This window comes from Tachyglossus aculeatus, unplaced genomic scaffold, assembly GCF_015852505.1.
Source record: "Tachyglossus aculeatus isolate mTacAcu1 unplaced genomic scaffold, mTacAcu1.pri SUPER_32, whole genome shotgun sequence".
NCBI classification, from domain to species: domain Eukaryota; kingdom Metazoa; phylum Chordata; class Mammalia; order Monotremata; family Tachyglossidae; genus Tachyglossus; species Tachyglossus aculeatus.
In genome coordinates, this window is record NW_024044838.1 from 1,691,692 (window position 1) to 1,701,604 (window position 9,913).

The window sequence follows — 9,913 nt, forward strand, 5'->3', positions numbered from 1 at the left end:
TAATCTAATGAGTGCTTTGGGCTCCAATGGAAGGGGTGACCGACGTTCGTGGGTATTTCCGATGTTCACATATGCCCGAAATTGCGTTTGGGGGCCACAGGTTAACCTTAAATAACCGTGTGGTGACCTAAACCGGTTTTCGATTATAATAGCATTTCTTAAGCACTTACTACGTGCAAAGCACTGTTCTAAACGCTGCAGAGTGTACAAGGTAATCGGCTTGTCCCTCGGGGGGCTCACAGCCTTAATCCCCACTTTACCTACGAGGGAACCTAGGCACAGAGTAGTCAAGTGATGTACCCAAAGTCACACGGCCGGTAATTGGTGAAGGCGGGATTGGAACCCAGGACCTCTGACTCCAAACCCTGTGTTCTTTCCACTTAGCCAGGCTGCTACTCTAATTCTTCTTTTTCTGTCTTTCTTTTGAGATTCATCACTGACGTAGAGCCTTGGGAGACATGGCTGTTCCTCAACAAAACCTCTGCAAGTGAGTAGCTTACAGAATATTTTTTTCCTGGTGCTTTCTCTCCCTTTTCCCGCATCTTGTCCTCCTCATATAAAACGCAACAACTGTGCAAGGCTTTTAAACAAATACCCCACAACCTCCCTATTTTTAAAACGTAAATCAATCTCCCCAAATTAACCCTGCTAGAGCAAACGGTTTGTTAGTACTCCCGACAGACCAAATCTGTTTATTTTATGCCCAGGAAGGCACTACAGATTTTCTGGTGGGCACAGGGTCCAAACGGATTTCTGGTGCACGTAGATACCCTACTGAGTGCTTTGGGCACCACGGGGAGGAGGGGGCGTCTGTCGAGGGTATTTTCGATGCCCACACGTGCCCAAAAGTACGTCTATGCGCCACAGGTTCAAAGGTAAACCTCACATAACCGTGGGCGTGCCTAAACAGGCTTTCGGTCCCCAGCGGTGCCCAAATTGATTTTTGGCTGGTAAGGTGGAATTCATTACGGGACGATAAAGGAGATCAATATCCTGGCTGTCCAGAGGCACTTTGATGTGATTGAGAATCGATGGACATCACTCTGGAAAATGGAAGAAACTCGGATGGGCTGCCCGACTAGCCATGTGTCCACCACAACGCTGGAAGGAAAGTTGATGGGGCATTAAAAAAATCCCTACAGCACGAAAAAATTTGCGGGCCGCCAATTCCCTTTGTCCATCCTCTAAAGTAACCCCTTGCCTTCCCGGGTGACCAAGGATATTAATAGTCAGATGATGCATTGGCTTTTTACATTACTCTTCAATTGATTAATTAATTTTAATTAATAAAATGAATTAATTTAATGAATTAAATTATTTATATTTAAGAGGAAATCAAAAAGGCAATTACTTTTTCATTTCGGGTGCTGTTCTGGTTCTGAGAATGCTAAGGCATGTTTTAAACCCCTCTATACCTTTGGGGGCCACCGTGGGTTTTATTCAATTTTATTTGCCTGTGACATTTATGGCATTCTTCCAGGCGTCCACCTTTTGGGGTAGACAGTTGAAGATAGTCAGGGTCCCAGTTCCAGTCCCGTTGGGTCCTCACTGTCCAAATCGTAAGAAATTTAATATGATTCCCGCCTCTTGGGGACAGAATGTTGGATCGGAAAACGATTAGTTTGTTATTTTTTCCTTTTAAAATAATGAGCTAGGCCGTACCCTAGCTCTCCCATCCCCCGGGTCCCTTGGAGCACCCGAGATTCCTTTTACGTCCTTCCCTACTGGGTTTTCCGTGCCACCGGCTGCCGAGGAAGCCCCCCTCCGCCACCTCCGCACTCTGCCAAGTAGGAATGGTGTTTGTTCTGCAAAGGATGAGCGGCTCCCGGGCACAGCCCCCTTCAATGGTCGCCCACTGGTCAGCTGCTCCCAATCAAGGGATTGTCCGGCGGTTGAGCCGAGCCCCGCCCCTTCCCAACTCTGTATACGGCCCCCATAGCGTTGGCCTTCTCTCAGCTGCTGCCACTTCAGTACCTTCCCAGTGCCTGCCCTCTCAGCTGTTGCCTCTTCAGTACCTTCCCAGTTCCTGCCCTCCTCTCTGGGTTCGGAGGTCATGGTGAGTGAGGGTAGGGGGCTTATTCTGACATTTTCACTGCTATCTGTGGTTAGGGGCTTTGGCTCGGTCAGAGTTTGTGTTGTTGAGCCTGAGTAGGGCCCTGGGCAGATCCTTGTAGGGGTAGCGTCTCTGTGCGGGGGGGGGGGGGGGGGGCGTCTCGGGTTTGGTTCCAGAGGACAGGATGACCCACCTGCCTCAGCTACGGTATGGCTGCACCAGCTTCATGGGAATAATAATTCAAGCTATTATAATAGCATTTCTTAAGCACTTACTACGTGCAAAGCACTGTTCTCAGCGCTGCAGAGGTTACAAGGTAATCGGCTTGTCCCTCGGGGGCTCACAGCCTTAATCCCCACTTTACCGACCAGGGAACCGAGGCACAGTGAAGTGAAGTGACGTGCCCAAAGTCACACGGCCGGTAATTGGTGGAGGCGGGATTTGAACCCAGGACCTCTGACTGCAAACCCTGTGTTCTTTCCACTGAGCCACGCTGCTTCTCTAATTCTTATTTTTCTGTCTTTTTAGATTCATCACTGACCCAGAGCCTTGGGAGACGTGGCTGTTCCTCAACAAAACCTCTGCAAGTGAGTAGCTTACAGAATTTGTTTTTTCCTGTTACTTTTTCTCCCTTTTCCCGCATCTAGTCCTCCTCATGAAAAAGGAACAACTGAACAAGGCTTGTAAACAAATACCCCACAACCTACCTATTTTTAAAACATAAATCAATCTCACCAAATTAACCCTGCAAGAGCATACGGTTTATTAGTGCTCCTGGCAGACCAAATCTGTTTGCTTTGTGCCCAGGATGGCACTACAGATTTTTTGGTGGGCAGAGGGTCCAAACGTTTTTCTGGTGCTCGTGGATACCCTAATGAGTGCTTTAGTGAACCAAGGGGAGGAGGGGGAGGGGGTCGAGGGTGTTATCGATGTCCACACATGGCCAAAAGAGCGATTGGGGGCCACAGGGTCACAAGTAAATCTTAAATAACCGTGCAGGGGACTAAAGAGTTTTCCATTACCCAGCGGTGCCCAAATTGATTTTTGGCTGGTAATTTGGATTTCCTGATGGGAGGATAAAGGATATCAATATTCTGGATGTCCAGAGGCACTTTGATTTCCTTGAAAATCGATGGAAATCATTCTTGAAAATGGAACAGACTCGGTTGGGCTGCCCTGATGGCCATATGTCCACCCCAATGCTGGAAGGAAGGTGGATGGCCATTAAAGAAAAATTCCTCGAAACACGAAACTTTTTCGGGCCGGCAATTCCCTTTGGCCATCGTATAAAGGAACCATCTCCCTTACCGGGACAACATGCATATTAATATTCAGATGATGCATTGGCTTTTTGATTTCCTCTTAAATTAAATAAATTTAAGAGGAAATCAAAACGCCAATTACTTTTTCATTTCGGTTCCTGTTGTGGTCCACAGGTTTCTAAGGCATGTTTAAAACCCCTCTATTATTTTGGGGGCCATCGTGATTTCTTTTCAATTTTATTTCCCTGTGGAATTTAGGGCACACTCCTCGGGGTCCACCTCTTGGTGTGGAGAGTTTACGTTCGGCAGGTTCCCGGTTCCAGTCCCGTTGTGTCCTCACAGTCCAAATCGAAAGAAATTCAATTTAATACTCGCCTCTTGGGGACCGAATGTTGGATCGGTAAACTTCTAGGTCGTTCTATTATTCCTTCTATTTAAATAATCAGATAGGCCGTACCCTAGCTCTCTCATCCCCTGGGTCCCTTGGAGTACCCGAGATGCTTTTTCGGTCCTTCCCCACTGGGTTTTTAATGTCATCCCCTGCCGAGTAAGCCCCCCTCCACATCCCACGCACACTGCCAAGCGGGTACGGTGTTTGTTCTGCAAAGAGTGAGCCGCTCATGGGCACAGTCCCCTCGAAGTTTCACCCACTACTCAGCTGCTCTCAATGAAGGGATTGCCAGGCGATTGAGTCCCGCCCATTCCCGACTGTATATAAGGCCCCTGGAGGTTCGGCTTTCTCCCGGTTGCTGCCGTTTCAGTATCTTACCAGTGCCTGCCCTCTTGTCTATATTGCTGGGTCATGGTGATTGAGGTTAGGGTGCTAATTTTGACCTTTTCACTGCTCTCTAGGGATAGGGGCTTTGGCTCTGTATGAGCTTGTGTTGTTGATCCTGAGTCGGGTCGTGGGCAGATGCCTTTAGGTGTATTTTCTTTATTCGGAGGGGGCCGTCTCGAGTTTGGTCCGAGAGGTCAGAATGACCCACCTGCTCCAGTTATGGTATGGCTGCACGAGTTCCATTGGAATAATAATTCCATCTAATATAGTATTATTTATTAAGGACTTATGGGCAAATCACTGTTCTGAGCGCGGCAGAGGTTAGAAGGTAATTGTGCTGTCCAACGAGGGGCTCACAGTCTTAATCCCCACTTTACCGATGAGGGAACCGAGGCACAGAGAAGTGAAGTGACGTGTCCGAAGTCACACAGCCGGTAATTGGTGGAGGCGGCATTTGAACCCATGACCTGTGACTCCAAAGCACGCGCTCTATACAATGTGACAAGCTGCTTCTCTAATTATTTTTGTCTTTCTATTTAGATTAATCCCTGATCCAGAGCCTTGGGAGTCGTGGCTGTTCCTCCACAAAATCCTAGCAAGTGAATAGTTTACAGACTTTTTTTTTTCCTGGTGCTTCCTTTACCTTTTACTCTATCTAGGCCTCATAAAAAACGGAACAACTGTAGAAGGCTTTTAATCCAAAACCTCCCTATTTTTAATGCGACAATTACTCTCCCCAAGTTTAGCCAGCAAGAGCAAGCGCTTTGTTGGTTCTCATGGCACAACAAATCTGTTGATTTGGGCCCGCGATCGCAAAAGCTATTTTTAGGTAACTTCAGATGTCTGGTGCCCGTAGATAACCTAATGAGTGCTTTGGGCTCCTAGGGGAGGTGTGGTCGTCGGTCGAGGGTATTGCCGATGCCCACACATGCCCGAAAATGCGATTGGGGGACACAGGGTCAAAGGTTAACCTTAAAAAACCGTGTGGGGGCCTAAACCGGTTTTCGGTCCCCAGCGGTGCCCAAATTGATTTTTGGCTGTATATTTGTATTTCCCGATGGGAGGATAAAGGGTATCAATATTCTGGATATCCAGAAGTACTTTGATTTCCTAGAAAATCGATGGAGATCACTCTGGAAAATGGAACAGATTCGGTTGGGTTGCCCGGCTAGCCCTGTGTCCACCCCAATGCTGCAAGAAAGGAGGATGGGTCATGCAAAAAAATCCCCAAATCAAGAAAAATCTTTCAAGCGGGCAATTCCCTTTGTCCTTCCTCGAAAGGAACCACCTCCCTTCTCGGGACACCATGGATATTAATAGTCAGATGATGCATTGGCTTTTTGATTTCCTCTTAAATTAAATAAGTTTAAGAGGAAATCAAAACGCCAATTACTTTTTCATATCGGTTCCTTTGGGGTTCTGAAGTTTCTAAGGCATGTTTTAAAGCCCTGTATTCTTTTGGGGGCCATCGTGGTTTTTTTTCATTTTTATCTCCCTGAGGGATTTAGGGCACTCTTCCCAGGGTCCACGTCTTGGGGTAGACAGTTCAAAATCGGCAGGGTCCCAGTTCCAGTCTCGTACTGTCCTCACTGTCCAAACCGAAAGAAATTTGATTCAATTCCCGCGGTATGGAGACAGAATGTTGGATCAGGAAACTGTTAGGTTTATGTTTCCTTCTTTTTAAATAATCAGCTAGGGCGTACCGTAGCTCTCCCATTCCCTGGGTCCCTTGGAGTACCGGAGATTCCTTTTAGGTTCTTCCCCACTGGGTTTTTCATGCCACCCCCTGCCGAGAAAACCCCCCTCCATATCCCACGCACTCTGCCAAGCGGGTGCGGTGTTTTTTCTACAAAGAATGAGCCGCTCACCGGCACACTTCCCTCCAATGGTTGCCCACTACCTAGCTGCTCCCAATAAAGGAATTGCCAAGCGATTGAGTCCCGACCTCTCCCTACTCTATATAAGGCCCCCGGAGGTTTGGCCTTCTCCCTGTTGCTGCCGTTTCAGTATCTTACCAGTGCCTGCCCTCTTCTCTATATTGCCGGGTCATGGTGAGTGTGGTTAGAGGGCTAATTTTGACTTTTTAACTGCTCTCTGGGGGTAGGGGCTTTGGCTGTGCCTGAGTTTGTGTTGTTGATCCTGAGTCGGGTCGTGGGCAGATGCCTGTAGGTGTAGTTTCTCTGTGAGGAGGGGGCCGTTTCGAGTTTGGTCCGAGAGGTCAGAATGACCCACCTGCCCCATTTACGGTATGGCTGCACGAGTTCCATTAGAATAATAATTCCGTGTAATGTAGTATTATTTATTAAGGACTTCTTATGTGCAAAGCACTGTTCTGAGCACGGCAGAGGTTACGAGGTAATCGGATTGTGAAACGCGGGGCTCACAGCCTCAATCCCCACTTTACCGATGAGGGAACCGAGGCACAGAGAAGTGACGTGTCCAAAGTCACAAAGCCGGTAATTGGTGGAGGCGGGATTTGAACTCATGACCGGTGACTCCAAAGCCTGCGCTCTTTACACTGTGACAAGCTGCTTCTCTAATTATTTTTGTCTTTCTATTTAGATTAATCCCTCACCCAAAGCCTTGGGAGACGTGGCTGTTCCTCCAGAAAACCCCTGCAAGTGAATAGTTTACAGACTTTTTTTTCCTGGTGCTTCCTTTCTCTTTTTCTCTATTTAGTCCTCCTCATTAAAAAGGAGCAACTGCAGAAGGCTTTTGATCCAAAACCCCAAAACCTCCCTATTTTTAAAACTAAAATCACTCTCCCCATGTGAAGCCAGCAAGAGCAAGCGCTTTGTTGGTGCTCATGCCAGAACAAATCTGTTGATTTGTGCCCATGATCGCAAAACCGATTTTTAGGTGGCTTCACATATCTGGTGCCCGCAGATAACTTAATGAGTGCTTTGGGCTCCAAGGGGAGGAGTGGCCGTCGGTCGAGGGTATTCCCGATGCCCACACATGCCCGAGAGTGCGATTGGGAGCCACAGGGTCTTAGGTTAACCTTAAATAACCGTGTGGGGGCCTAAACCGGTTTTTCGGACCGGAGCGGTGCCCAAATTGATTTTTGGCTGGTACTTTGGATTTCCCGATGGGAGGATAAAGGATATCAACATTCTGGATGTCCAGAGGTACTTTGCTTTCCTAGAAAATCGATGGAGATCACCCTGGAAAATGGAACAGACTCAGTTGGGTTGCCCGGCTAGCCCTGTGTCCACCCCAATGCTGCAAGGAAGGAGGATGGGTCATGCCAAAAAATCCCCAAATCACGAAAAATCTTTCAGGCGGGCAATTCCCTTTGTCCTTCCTCTAAAGGGACCACCTCCCTTCCCGGGACACCATGGATATTAATAGCCAGATGATGCATTGGCTTTTTGATTTCCTCTTAAATTAAATAAATTTAAGAGGAAATCAAAACGCCAATTACCTTTTCATATCGGTTCCTTTTGTGGTTCTGAGGTTTTTAAGGCATGTTTTAAAGCCCTGTATTCTTTTGGGGGCCATGGTGGTTTTTTCAATTCTATTTCCCTGGGGGATTTAGGGCACTCTTCCCAGCGTCCACCTCTTGGGGTAGACAGTTCAAGATCGGCAGGGTCCCAGTTCCAGTCTCGCACTGTCCTCACTGTCGAAACCGAAAGAAATTTGATTTAATTCCCGCCTCATGGAGAAAAAATGTTGGATCGGGAAACTTTTTGTTCGGTTTATTTTTCCTTCTATTTAAATAATCAGCTAGGCCGTACCCTAGCTCTCCCATTCCCTGGGTCCCTTGGAGTACCCGAGATTCCTTTTCGGTCCTTCCCCACTGGGTTTTTCATGCCACCCCTTGCCGAGAAAGCCCTCCTCAACATCCCACGCATTATGCCAAGAGGGTACGGTGTTTGTTCTGCAAAGAATGAACCGCTCACCGGCACAGTCCCCTCCAATGGTGGGCAACTACTCAGCTGCTCCCATTGAAGGGATTACCAGGCGATTGATTCCCGACCTTTCCCTACTCTATATAAGGCCCCCGGAGGTATGGCGTTCTCCCAGTTGCTGCCGTTTCAGTATCTTAGCAGTGCCTGCCCTCTTCTGTATATTGCCGGGTCATGGTGAGTGTGGTTAGGGGGCTAATATTGACCTTATCACTGCTCGCTGGGGGTAGGGGCTTTGGCTCTGTCTGAGTTTGTCTTGTTGATCCTGAGTCGGGTCGATGGCAGATGCCTGTAGGTGTAGTTTCTCTGTGCGGAGGGGGCCTTCTCGAGTTTGGTCCGAGAGGTCAGAATGACCCACCTGCCCCATTTACAGTATGGCTGCACGAGTTCCATTGGAATAATAATTCCATGTAATGTAGTATTATTTATTAAGGACTTCTTATGTGTAAAGCACCGTTGTGAGCGAGGCAGAGGTTACAAGGTAATCGGATTGTGCAACGCGAGGCTCACAGCTTTAATCCCCACTTTACCGATGAGGGAACCGAGGCACAGAGAAGTGAAGTGACGCGTCCAAAGTCACAAAGCCGATAATTGGTGGAGGCGGGATTTGAACTCATGGCCTGTGACTCCAAAGCCCGCGCTCTTTACACTGTGACAAGCTGCTTCTCTAATTATTTTTGTCTTTCTATTTAGATTAATCCCTCACCCAAAGCCTTGGGAGACGTGGCTGTTCCTCCAGAAAACCCCGGCAAGTGAGTAGTTTACAGACTTTTTTTTCCTGGTGCTTCCTTTCCCTTTTTCTCTATCTAGTCCTCCTCATAAAAAAGGAGCAACTGCAGAAGGCTTTTGATCCAAAACCCCAAAACCTCCCTATTTTTAAAACTAAAATCACTCTCCCCATGAGAAGCCAGCAAGAGCAAGCGCTTTGTTGGTGCTCATGCCAGAACAAATCTGTTGATTTGTGCCCACGATCGGAAAACCGATTTTTTGTTGGCTTCAGATATCTGGTGCCCGTAGATAACCTAATGAGTACTTTGGGCTCCAAGGGGAGGAGTGGCCGTCGGTCGAGGGTATTCCCGATGCCCACACATGCCCGGAAGTGCGATTGGGGGCCACAGGGTCATAGGTTAACCTTCAATAACCGTGTTGGAGCCTAAACCGGTTTTCGGTCCCCAGCGGTGCCCAAATTGATTTTTGGCTGGTAATGTGGATTTCCCGATGGGTGGATAGAAGATATCAATATTCTGGATGTCCAGAGGTACTTTGCTTTCCTAGAAAATCGATGGAGATCACTCTGGAAAATGGAACAGACTCGGTTGGGTTGCCCGTCTAACCCTGTGTCCACCCCAATGCTGCAAGGAAGGAGGATGGGTCATGTCAAAAAATCCTCATATCACGAAAAATCTTTCGGGTGGGAAATTCCCTTTGTCCTTCCTCTAAAGGAACCACCTCCCTTCCCGGGACACCATGGATATTAATAGCCAGATGATGCATTGGCTTTTCGATTTCCTCTTAAATTAAATAAATTTAAGAGGAAATCAAAACGCCAATTACTTTTTCGTATCGGTTCCTTTTGTGGTTCTGAGGTTTCTAAGGCATGTTTTAAAGCCCTGTATTCTTTTGGGGGCCATCGTGGATTTTTTCAATTTTATTTCCCTGGGGGATTTAGCCTCCAGGACATGTCCATCTGGATGTCTGACCGCCACCTAAAGCTCAGCATGTCCAAGACTGAACTCCTTGTTTTCCCTCCCAAGCCCTGCCCTCTCCCTGTCTTTCCCATCTCTGTTGACGGCACTACCATCCTTCCTGTCTCACAAGCCCGCAACCGTGGTGTCATCCTCGACTCTGCTCTCTCATTCACCCCTCACATCCAAGCCGTCACCAAAACCTGCCGATCTCAGCTACGCAACAT